This window comes from Mobula hypostoma, chromosome 8, assembly GCF_963921235.1.
Source record: "Mobula hypostoma chromosome 8, sMobHyp1.1, whole genome shotgun sequence".
Lineage (NCBI taxonomy): Eukaryota > Metazoa > Chordata > Chondrichthyes > Myliobatiformes > Myliobatidae > Mobula > Mobula hypostoma.
The window spans coordinates 133,244,019-133,257,138 of NC_086104.1; the positions used below are offsets into that span (position 1 = coordinate 133,244,019).

Sequence of the window (13,120 nt, forward strand, 5' to 3'; positions counted from 1 at the left end):
ATGCCTATAATGTACTGTGATTGTTCCTGTAAAAGGCTAATTTCCATGGCATTTCTGCCCTGGGTATTTGTGTCTATAACAATAAATTTCAATTTGAGCTTGTTGCGACTGAGAATTTGTTATTGAGAAAAAGGATCATGAGATCATAAGACGTAGGAGCAGAATTTAGCCATTTGGCCCATTGAGTCTGCTTTGCCATTTCATCATGGTTGATCCATTTCCCTCTCAACTCCATTCTCCGGCCTTCTCACTGTAACCTTTCATGTCCTGACTAATCAAGAACCTATCAAATTCCACCTTAAATGCACCCAATGACCTGGCCTCCACAGCTCCTGTGGAAACTAATTCACCACCATTTGGTTAAAGAAATCCCTCCCCATCTCCATTCTAAATGGACATTCCTCTATTCTGAGGCTGTACCCTCTGGTCTAGACTCCTCCATCATGGGAGACATCCTCTCCACATCCACTCTCTCTAGGCCTTTCAACACTTAATAGGTTTCAATGAGATCCCTCTCTTCATTCTTCTAAGTTCCAGTGATTGCAGGCCCAGGGCCATCAATTACTCCTCATACGATAAGCCTTTCATTCTCGGAATCATTCTCGTGAACCTCCTCCGAACCCTCTCGAATGTCAGCACATTATCTCTTAAATAAGGAGCTCAAAACTGCTCACATATTCCAAGTGTGGCCTCACCAAAGTTCAAAGTTCCAAGTTTAAAGTTCGTACACGTCACCACATATAACCTTAGATTCTTTTTTTGTGGGCATACTTAGCAAATCTATAGAACACTAACTGTAAACTGTAAACATCAGGAACTGTTAACTGTAAACAAACTGCAAATGCAGATATAAATAAATAGCAATAACAGCAGCAATACAATAAATAACAATATAACAGAGACCTTAAATGAGTGTACCCATCTCCTTTTGTTCAAGAGCCTGATGTCTGAGGGGTAGTAACCGTTAGAGACATAGAAAACCTACAGCACAATACAGGCCCTTTGGCCCACAATACTGTGTCGAACATGTACTTACTTTAGAAATTATCTAGGGTTACCCATAGCCCTCCATTTTTCTAAGCTCCATGTACCTATCCAGGAGTTTCTTAAAAGACCCTGTTGTATCCGCCTCCAACACCATCGCCAGCAGCCCATTCCATGCACTCACCACTCTCTGCATAATAAACTTACCCCTGACATCTCCTCTGTACCTACTTCCAAGCAACTTCAACCTGTGCCCTCTTGTGGCAGCCATTTCAGCCCAGGGAAAAATCCTCTGACTATCCACACGATCAATACCTCTCGTCATCTTATACTCCTCTCTCAGGTCACCTCTCATCCTCCATCGCTCCAAGAAGAAAGAAGAAAAGGCCAAGTTCACTCAACCTATTCTCATAAGGCATGCTTGCAAATACAGGCAGCATCCTTGTAAATTTCCTCTGAACCCTTTCTATAGTTTCCACATCCTTCCTGTGGTGAGATGACCAGAAATGAGCACAGTACTCCAAGTGGGATCTGACCAGGGTCCTACATAGCTGTAAAATTACCTCTTGGCTCTTGAACTCAATCCACAGTTGATGGAGATCAATACACCATATGCCTTCTTAACCTCACAGTCAACCTGCACAGCTGCTTTGAGCATCCTATGGACTCAGACCCCAAGATCCCTCTGATCCTCCATACTGCCAAGAGTCTTATCATTAATACTATATCCTGCCATCTTATTTGACCTACCAAAATGAACCACCTTACACTTATCTGGGTTGAACTCCATCTGCCACTTCTTAGCCCAGTTTTGCATTCTATTGATGTCCCGCTATAAATTCTGACAGCCACTAGACACTAGAATACTACAGCACAGTACAGGCCCTTTGGCCCTCGATGTTGTGCCAACCCATATATTCCTTAAAAAAATGTACTAAACCCACACTACCTTGTAACCCTCTATTTTTCTTTCATCCATGTGCCTGTCCAAGAGGCTCTTAAATACCCCTAAACAACAGGAATTCTGCAGATGCTGGAAATTCAAGCAACATACATCAAAGTTGCTGGTGAACGCAGCAGGCCAAGCAGCATCTATAGGAAGAGGCGCAGTCGACGTTTCAGGCCGAGACCCTTCGTCAGGACTAACTGAAGGAAGAGTGAGTAAGGGATTTGAAAGCTGGAGGGGGAGGGGGAGATGCAAAATGATAGGAGAAGACAGGAGGGGGAGGGATAGAGCCGAGAGCTGGACAGGTGATAGGCAAAAGGGGATACGAGAGGATCATGGGACAGGAGGTCCGGGAAGAAAGACGGGGGGGGGTGACCCAGAGGATGGGCAAGAGGTATATTCAGAGGGACAGAGGGAGAAAAAGGAGAGTGAGAGAAAGAATGTGTGCATAAAAATGAGTAACAGCTGGGGTACGAGGGGGAGTTGGGGCCTAGCGGAAGTTAGAGAAGTCAATGTTCATGCCATCAGGTTGGAGGCTACCCAGACGGAATATAAGGTGTTGTTCCTCCAACCTGAGTGTGGCTTCATCTTTACAGTAGAGGAGGCCGTGGATAGACATGTCAGAATGGGAATGGGATGTGGAATTAAAATGTGTGGCCACTGGGAGATCCTGCTTTCTCTGGCGGACAGAGCGTAGATGTTCAGCAAAGCGGTCTCCCAGTCTGCGTCGGGTCTCACCAATATATAAAAGGCCACATCGGGAGCACCGGACGCAGTATATCACCCCAGTCGACTCACAGGTGAAGTGATGCCTCACCTGGAAGGACTGTTTGGGGCCCTGAATGGTGGTAGGGGAGGAAGTGTAAGGGCATGTGTAGCACTTGTTCCGCTTACACGGATAAGTGCCAGGAGGGAGATCAGTGGGGAGGGAAAGATGTGCTTAGTGGTGGGATCCCGTTGGAGGTGGCGGAAGTTACGGAGAATAATATGTTGGACCCGGAGGCTGGTGGGGTGGTAGGTGAGGACCAGGGGACCACCTCCAACGGGATCCCACCACTAAGCACATCTTTCCCTCCCCCCCTCTCTCTGCATTCCGCAGGGATCGCTCCCTACACAACTCCCTTGTCCATTCGTCCCCCCCATCCCTCCCCACTGATCTCCCTCCTGGCACTTATCCGTGTAAGCAGAACAAGTGCTACACATGCCCTTACACTTCCTCCCTTACCACCATTCAGGGCCCCAAACAGTCCTTCCAGGTGAGGCATCACTTCACCTGTGAGTCGACTGGGGTGATATACTGCGTCCGGTGCTCCCGATGTGGCCTTTTATATATTGGTGAGACCCGACGCAGACTGGGAGACCGCTTTGCTGAACATCTACACTCTGTCCGCCAGAGAAAGCAGGATCTCCCAGTGGCCACACATTTTAATTCCACATCCCATTCCCATTCTGACATGTCTATCCACGGCCTCCTCTACTGTAAAGATGAAGCCACACTCAGGTTGGAGGAACAACACCTTATATTCCGTCTGGGTAGCCTCCAACCTGATGGCATGAACATTGACTTCTCTAACTTCCGCTAGGCCCCACCTCCCCCTCGTACCCCAGCTGTTACTCATTTTTATGCACACATTCTTTCTCTCACTCTCCTTTTTCTCCCTCTGTCCCTCTGAATATACCTCTTGCCCATCCTCTGGGTCACCCCCCCCTGTCTTTCTTCCCGGACCTCCTGTCCCATGATCCTCTCGTATCCCCTTTTGCCTATCACCTGTCCACCTCTCGGCTCTATCCCTCCCCCTCCTGTCTTCTCCTATCATTTTGCATCTCCCCCTCCCCCTCCAGCTTTCAAATCCCTTACTCACTCTTCCTTCAGTTAGTCCTGACGAAGGGTCTCGGCCTGAAACGTCGACTGCGCCTCTTCTCTTAAATACCCCTAATGTTTTAGCCTCCACCACCATCCCTGGCAAGTCATTCCAGGCACCTACAACCCTCTGTGTTAAAAAATTACCCCTAATGCCTCCCATAAACTTCCCTCCCTTAACTTTTTATATATGCTCTCTGGTGTTTGCTATTCGTGCCCTGGGAAACAGGTACTGGCTATCCACCCTATCTATGCCTCTCATAATCTTGCAGACCTCTATCAAGTCTCCTCTCATACTTCTACGCTCCAAAGAGAAAAGTCCCAGCTCTGCTAACCTTGCCTCATAAGACCTGTTTTCCAATCCAGGCAACATCCTGGTAAATCTCCTCTGCACCCTCTCCATAGCTTCCACATCCTTCCAATAATGAGGTGACTAGAACTGAACACAACCCCTCTAAATTCTACCTCCTATTTTCACACTCAGGGGCAATTTACAGCAACCAATTAACCTTCCAATCCACTTGTCCCTGAGATGTGGGAGGAAACCAGAGTATCCAGAGGAAACCCAAGCAGTCACACGTAGGACATGCAAACTCCACACAGAGAGCAGTGGATGTGAGGACTGAACCAGGGTACCTGGAGCTGTGAGGCAGTGGCTACACCATGTTTTCTCTTCTGGTCATCCCCTCATTTTTGGATCTCCTCTGAACAAACCGGCTGCAGCAAACCAGCCTTCATCTCTCTCTCCAGCTGTTCCATCATCAACAGCGTCAACCACATTCCTGGTCTCCAGTCAATCACAGACGCTCATTTCGTTCTCCCATTCCTTCCCTTCCTTCTTTCATCTAATGTTCAGTTTCTAACATTTCTCAGTTGTGCAAAAATCTCTCTTTCTCTCTCCATATACGTGGTGCTAAGATCTACACTGTTATCTCTTTTTTCTCCGTAGATGCTGCCCAATTAGCTGATGATCACAAGCATTTTCTGTGTTTACTTCAGATTTCAAGCCGTCACTGTTTTTGCTTTTCAGTATTATAGTGGTGAATATGAAATATACATAATATTGTTACCCTTCAGTTGCAATTTTTAACAAGAAAGTCCATGCATTCACTTAAAGATTAAACCACAAACACCCACCACTGATCTGAAAAAATACAAAAGCAAACAACTTCAGATACGATAAATCCATAAAATGAAAATGATAATAAATAATAGAAAACATACAACAGAACCTTTCCTCACACATTACCCTAATTTTTTCTTTTATCTACAATATTTGCCTATTTTAGAGTTTCTTAATGTCCCTAATTTATTGCTGGCTGTGTAGTTCATGCACTTACCACTCTCTGTGCAAAAAAACCTACTTCTGATTTCCCTGGTATTTTCCTCCAATCATCTTAACTGCATTTCTTCTTGTGCAATGTTCCCTCTAATCTGTAATGACCACTGTATGCAAAAATCTTGTGCTGTACAGTTTTCTGCCCAGTGATATCAACAAGCGTGCCCTGAATTTTTAAGTGGAATTAAACCTGAAGCTATTCTAAGGATAAAAATCTACCATGTCCAGTTTGTTCTTCATTGTTTGAAAGAAATAAAACAACTGTTAATAAGAACTTTGATCTCCTCTGGGTTTGATCATTTTCGCTCTCATTCATCTGCACTCTCACAAAGCATGTAGCAGGCCTGCAGGGGATAATGAATGATTTTCTCGCTGAAGCTTTTGGACACTGACCATATGTGATTTGCTTGCGAAATGATGCTTTCAAAAAGTCAAGTTTCCAAATATCACTCCACTTCTTCCCACTTGCAAATTCTCCAGCAACTTTTGCATCATGACAATACACGAAGGTAACACCAGTTTTTGTATTGTACATAAATATTTCTCATAGCTGCACGTTCCTGACCTTATTAGCTTTTGGTGTAGCAGTTTCCACTGTTTCATTAAGCCTTTCTGCTTTATATGAACTAGCAGTTCTTTTGTGCTTCATGCTGTTTGGAATTTGACATAGTGAATCAATAATTTCTTCAATAAAAACAGTATAAACAAGCCAGTTCTAAAATTTGCAGACAAATCATTGCAAACTCCATGTTGTTAACTCCATCTGCATCAGAAACCGGAAAAGGAAATATGATTGTGTATGATCATGAAGTATACTTAACATGCCAATGAGGTAGATGTCGACAATCTATTATGTGCAGTTTTAATTCCTTTGTGTGTTAGAAGCAAAAGATGTGTGTGTGTGTGTACATACCTTAAAGAGAACATTGCTCTTGTATCAGCCTCTGCTGCCCTGGGAAAAAAGGTTTCTGGTCATCTCTCTATCTATGCCTCTTATCATTTTATACACCTCTAGTCCTCCAATGCACCAAAGATAGAAGCTATAGCTTGCTCAGCCTTTTCTCATAAGACGCAGTCTTAGGCAGCATCCTAGTAACCTCATCTGCATACTCCCAAAAGCTTCCACATCCTCCTTATAATGAGGTGACCAGAACTAAACACAACGCTCCAAGCTGCATCATTACCTTGCGGGTCTTGAACTCAATCCCCAAAAAGTGTATCGCTTCACACTTTTCCAGATTGAAATCTAGCAGTCACTTCTCAGTCCAGCTCTGTACCCTGTGAATGTCCCACTGTATCTTATAACAGCCTTCTACTCTATCCACAACACTACTGTGTCATCTGCAGATTTGAAAACATTTGAAATACCCAGCAGCAACTCAGCAACTCAGGCACAACATCGATGGAGGGGAATAAACAGTTGATGTCTCAGATTAAGCCTCTCCATCAGGATTCAGCCCAAAATTTCAACTATTTATTCCCCCCATAGATGCTGCCTTACCTGCTGAGTTCCTCCAGCGTCTCGTGTGTGTTGCTCAAAATTTCCAGCATCTGCAGAATCTCTTGTGTTTATGAGGTATCCATTAGGCCAGGTAGCGTTTGTGGTGATGTTTCAGGTTGATGATCTTTCATCAGAACTCATGAGTTCAACCTGTTACCCCTGTTATTTCTCAAAAATAGCTGCCTGACCTGGGAACAGTTCCCATGTGGAATGCCATTAACACATCAACCTACCTTGGAAATACATTGCTGCTCATTTACTGTCGCTAAGTCAAAATACTGAAATTCTCTCCCTAACATTCCATGTCGGTGTACCCACACCTAAAGGTCTGCAGCAGTTCAAGAAATCCATTTACCACTGATTCTCAAGGACAGCAAGAGATGGGCAATTAAACGCTGACTCACAGGATATTATGTGGAACGTTGATCAGACAGTGTCTCTGGCCCATATGATCCCCTTGTCCATTGTACCAAAACTTCTCATGGCAATTGTTGCCGGTGTTTGTAACTTGCTGGAGTAGCTAATGTAGATCATATGCATCCTGTATTCAGTAAAACAAGGTAAACGACTATCCATAGTAAATGTGTAGCTACGAACAGTATTTGATTCATCACACTGCACCACTTGTCCATGCCAACTAAGGCACCTTCCTCAGCTAGTCACCTTTGCTCGCCATGTCCTCGAAACCTTTCCAATCCACACACTTGTCTAAATGTCTTCCTCCGACAGCTCATTGCACATAGCCCCTCACCCTTGGTGTAAAAAAGTTCTCCTTTACCTTTCCTTTTAAATCTTTCCCCTCTCACCTTAAACCTATGCCCTCTAGATTTAAACTCCCCAGCACTTGGAAAAAGACCACTCTCTCAATCGATGATGACAGAGAGTTTGCTGATTCTCGAGTCGAGGGAACTCGAATAGCGATGCTGCAGGTTGAAACATCGAAACGGTCAGCTGCTGAGCTCCCCTTGCACTGTGGAAGGAGCATCTCTCCCTCCCTCGTTACTGAGAGAGACCCTGTTGAGATGTCGAAGTGGTGGGATGGAAAGTAATTTCTGATGGATTCTAGGTCATGTTCTCTGGGGGGGGCGGGGGTTTGCCATTGCACGATGGGTTGTGGGCGGTGGGGGTGATGCTTTCATAGGGGTAAGTTGGGGGGGATGGTTGATGTTTTTGCTGCTGTCTGTTCGAGGGGGCGGGCTTTGGGGTTCTAACATTTTTCTGTCATTCATTCTTTGGGATTTTTACCTCTGTTTGGTGGATGTCTGTGAAGAGTAAGGATTTCGGGTTGTATACTGTATACATTTCTCTGATATTAAATTGAACCATTGAAGATTGTAACCATTCACTTTAGCTATGCCCCTCACAATTGTTCAACATCTGAATTTTTCAAGCAAATTAATAAGCCTGACATAAATGTACACAAAGGCTTTCAAAAGGAAGAAACAAAACACTTTTGGATGAGCTTGCATACTTATACTGACCACAGCACTGAGGAGAATACAGTACGCTGTGCTTACTTTTATTAAAAAAAAATTAAATTAGGAGCTTCAGTAATAAAAGGCACTAAACCGAGATTTGGACAACCACTGCGTAACTGCGGATAAGTATAAACAACCTCAGCTACGACAAATTTTACGCAAACGTGTTTTATCAATTGGATATTTTGTACATATTTTTGGCAGACTTTGCGTCTTGTCCTCACTGAATGAGTGATTAATATTGTCATCCACTGCACCTCTATAGGCAACCGGTGGTGTAGTGGTATCTGCACTGGACTTCGAGGTGAGTGACACCAGGTTCGAACCTGGCCTTGCACGCTTTCCATCCACGCTGAGCTGAGCGTCGAGCTAGCAACTCGGCCTCATAAAGCACAGACAAATGGGAAAGAATTGGCAAGGTGGCCTTGGATGGAGAGGACCAATATCAGCTGTATATCTGGTTAGGGGCTGAGGTAATTGGATCAGGTGTCAGCCTCCTGGGGTTGGTGCCCGGTGTAGTGCTAACTCAGCACTGCTGAAGGATTGTGGCCTTGTTGCTGGGCCCACTGGAGTTTTAACAGGATGGAGAACACGAGGAGTGGTGCAGTGCAGAAACAGGCCCACTCCGTCCACATTGATCACCAGCCTGCACAATTAATTCCATTTTCTAATTCTCCCCACCTTCCAATAACGCCCCCAAGATTCTACCACATACCTACATCAACTACATTTGGCAATTACGTCAGACAAATAAATGACCAACCTGAATGTTTTGGGACGTGGGAGGAAAGAGGAGGGAGAATGTGTACATTCCGCATGGAGTGCACCCGAGGATAGGGTTGAACTTGGGTCTCTGCCGCTGTTCGACAGCAGTGCACTGGCTCTGCTACCATGACAATCCATGAGGTCTTCATGCCCTCAGCACTGAGCTCCCATCCTTTCCAAGATCCAGGAACAGGAAGCAAACATCCTTACGTCGATGGTGCTAACCCCTGACTGCAAAATGCACCAGATCCATTTCCATTCACAGACGAGCTCAACAACTTGAAAGCCTAGGAACTGTGCTGCGTGCGCCATCAAATAGCCACCAAGCATCAGATATCCCCAGCATCCTGTCCTTATCGCCTTCTCACAGGTACCATAGGGTTGGAGGTACAGAAGCCTGAAGATCAAGAACAGCAACTTCCCTTCAACCATTTGGTTCTTCGACCACCCTGCATAACCCTAATCGATACCTTGGTATAGCAACACCATGGGTCCTTTGCATGACATTAACTCTTCTTTTTAAATTTTAATTCTGTTCTTTCTTTTATACTTTTGTGTAAGCTATGTTTAGTCAGTGTTTTTCTTCTGAATGTTGTGTATGTGATGTCGCTGTAAGAAAGTTTTTCATTGTACCTGGGCATACATGCAAACGTGCATATAACAATAACTCAACTCTGACTTTAACTATTAAGGATAGAGTCTTCCGGTCATATAGTACTACAGCACAAGAACAGATCCTTTGGCTCATCTGGTCCAGGCTGAACTATTACTCTGCCTAAATCTGTACCAAATGCTGCTGGAGATGATGGGGTGGCAAGGCCTTTCCTTTTCGGAAGTCACATAGTTGCTTGGCTCGCCTTGTTTTCCGACCCATTGCTTCAGAAGCGTGCTGCTGACAGCCAAGCTCCTGGCTGGAGGTACACTCTGATGTTTCACACAGCTGCGTCCAGCTGGCTGCACGCCAAGACCTATTTGAAAATGACACTTACACTCGTGGCAAATTACCGGCTAAAATTTCAATCTCAATTAGGTACCAGACCAACTCACAAAGGGAAGGGACTTACGGGCTTGTGCTACAGGGCGAGTTCTTGCTCCCACTCAGACTGAGCGAGAAGCTGCATTCCCACAGAAGAAGCAGAGTGGTGCAGGCAAAGGCAGTTGGTGGTAAATTCTGCTAGAAATTAAATTTCAAACCGATGTTTAAAATAGATCACCAATCTACAAATCTGATTTAAAAGCCTGAGTTGGAAAGATGCAGGAGTCCTCATTCCTGGAATTTGCTGGGATTTGTCAGTAACTTGGGTAGTATAGAAATGACCTTCTTCTGGTCACTGGACAAGGTCCATCAGCCATTTGCTGCCTGTGCTTTGCCCATGGATTCCCAGCAAAATCAATGAGTGGGCAGGGGATCTCTGAACCCTGGTTGACGCAGGATCAGAGAGCTCATCACTTAAAGCAGAAGGCAAGAAGGTCAGTATATTCTTTACAGATTACAGGGTAACAAATGGGTTCCATCTTTACAGATGTATGGAAGTGAATTTTTCCTGTTGAGTCCAAAGATACAAAATAAAACATTTGATATGTTAACCATACCTCCAAGTATTGTAATGAATGTCTTTAAGGCTGATAGAAAGAACAAAATGGAGAGAGGGTGGAAACTAGTTCTTCTGCTTGTAGGAACAAACTTGTACACATATGTCAGACCTTTGAATTTAATATTATAATAGATGCTTGTCCTATATGTTGTGTTTGCTCACCTATAACTACTGATGCGACCCGAAACCAGGAGAAAGAACAAAGCCAGGACTCGGAATAAACCTTTATCCTGTAAAACCACACAACTACAAAAATCTCAAAGCTCAGCAGAACATCCCAAAATATAGCTACTTAAATTGTTTATTCAAGAACATTTGAGACGTCAATAGAAACACGACCAATCAGTGAAAACCATCCTAGGATTGGTTGTCAGTTGACCAATAAGCATTGGTTATTTCGGTCTGCCGTATCACCCCCCCTCTTGAAGACGATTATCCGCAGGAATTGAGCCTAGAGTTGATTTGGATTGGGACAGCCAGTTTACACTGGTGATCAGTCCTTCTTACTGGTTGCGGGCTGTCACTTTCCTGTCACGATGTTGCTTGCAGGTGTGCTGGAACTGGTGGTTGGTTCGCTCAGGGTAAACTTAACCCTTCTAGGAGGAGGTGAAGGTGCAATTCTGTGTTTGATGATCTGTGCGACAAACTTGTTGTGCCTTTGGGAGCACGTGGCGATGTCAGCAACGTTCTCCTACGATAACTTTGTAGAGCACTTCCCCATTCGTTTGACAACCTGACTTAGTACCTAGCAGTGTTGCCCATTGCGATATTGTCCGACCCACACTGCAGCTCTGGGTTTGAATGACTTCACCCATTGACCAAGGCTGCCTTTGTGCACTGGACCACCTGCAGTCTCAGATGTCGGATGCTTTGGCAGCATTGCATCCAACACTGTACACAAAGGTAAGAAAATCTGCAGATGCTGGAAATCCAAAGCTATGCACACAAAATGCTGGAGGAACTCAGCAGGCCAGGCAGCATCTACGGGAAAGAGTAAACAGTTGATGTTTCGGGTCGGGACCCTTCAGCAGTCCTCCAGCATTCTGTGTATGCAATACTGTACAGTTTTCATCTCAAAAGTGCTTCAGGTGGAGACTTCCCCTCAAAACCTGGATCTGGTGCAAGTTAAATGGTTTAAAAGGTAGCCTGAGGCCATGGCTGTGAATTGGCTCTACTTGGATCGTTTGCTGCCACTGCGTACACTGCCTGCATACAGAAGTGATATCTTCATCAATGCCCAGCCAGTACACAAAGCTTCTTGCCAGGGCTTTCATTCGATTGATGCCTGGGTGACCACAGTGGAATTGTTTCAGTACTTTTGGTCAGAGTGTTCATGGAATCACTACTCTCTCTCCGAACATTTATGCAGGAGTCCACAGTTGAGAGTGATGTATAACGTCAGTAGAAGAGTATAACATCTTCCTCAACCTTGACGGATCACCCATCATTGAGGTATCTGGAGATAGGCTGAAGGAGCGGATCTGCAGCTGCTTCTGTTCTGATCTTGTTGACTGTGATTGAACACCTTCAGCAGCCCACCTGATACAACCTGATGGACTTCGCAATCAATTGAAATCACAGTCCCGACTAAGATTTCATTTTTCAGTAACCTGCTGATCCATAAGTCTGGAGAGGGCATCTGCCTGATCAAGTCCCTGTGGTTGATGCGTACTTGATTTCAATATCATTGGCATCATTGCTCACTTTTGTAAATGGCTAGTTGTATACACCACGATGCCTTTCTTAGACATAAAGATGGAAAACAGGTACTTGCGATCAGTGTAGAGAGTGAAGCTTCTGCCATAAAGCATCTTCTGGTATTTTGTCACGGCAAAGATGATTCCCAAGGGCTCCTTCTCAATTTGTCCATAGTTCCTTTCTGCTGCAGTCAGTGACCTATCTGCATGCCTGACAGCTTTTTCAGAACTATCTGGGAAGATAAGGGGTATGACCGCATCCACCCTGTATTTGGATACATCCGTCGTGACGACAATGGGCAACTATGGCTTGAAATGCATCAAGAGAGCGTTGAATGACAGCATATTCTTCATCTGATCAAAAGCCATTATTTGGCCCATTTCCACATGGTGTCCATAAGCTGTGGGAAAAGTGAAGGAGCATCTTTTACCCCAAAAGGTAGATGGAGGAAGAAAAACAACCCTTTATGAGTTGCAATGGTGAGATGCCCCAGTGAATCTTTTGCTATTTCTACCTGGAATAGACTTAAGTTTTTTAATAGTCTGGGGTGGTAATGGGACAAGCTCCCACTACCAATTAAATGCTCCCAATGGCGTGCCTCAGGTTGGCCCTGACAACCAAGTCCTGCCCCTGGCCTTCAGGTGTGGCTTAGCTACTAAGCCCTGCGGGACCAATTTTACTGATAGGAGCAGCGGCCAAGGTGGTTTATTGGCACCTTAAAACCAGTCGCTTCGGGCAGACAGGGCTCGTCGGCCATGGTTGCCAGCTCTCTCTAGGAGGAGGAAAACTCTGATCTCAAACCTCCACTGCCTTGCGGCTATACCCACCAATAGGAAGGCTTTGGGAGTAAACACTGAGGGAAAAATTCAGAGCTGGAGTCCCTAAGGCAGTCCTACATTGAGTTCAAAGCTGACTGGCAACTCCTGCGACACTGCTGGTTACCAAATGGTGCC

At 45.0% G+C, this 13,120-nt stretch overlaps 2 protein-coding genes across 4 annotated transcripts in view; one reads left to right on the forward strand and one right to left on the reverse strand.

Annotated features, from left to right (window-relative positions):
* The window catches only part of LOC134350976 (zinc finger matrin-type protein 4-like), a 317,635-nt gene that overhangs the window by 176,115 nt on the left and 128,400 nt on the right, over positions 1-13,120 (reverse strand). The window lies entirely within an intron of this gene.
* Positions 1-13,120, forward strand: part of LOC134350977 (zinc finger BED domain-containing protein 5-like) — a 121,222-nt gene that overhangs the window by 95,827 nt on the left and 12,275 nt on the right. Inside the window, exon 1 of one of the 2 annotated variants that reach the window (XR_010019036.1) lies at positions 9,876-10,344. The exons of the other annotated variant lie outside the window; for it this stretch is intronic. The gene's annotated coding sequence lies outside the window, so the exon portion shown is untranslated. Of the gene's footprint in view, positions 1-9,875; positions 10,345-13,120 lie in introns of those variants that run through there. 2 annotated transcript variants of the gene reach the window in all.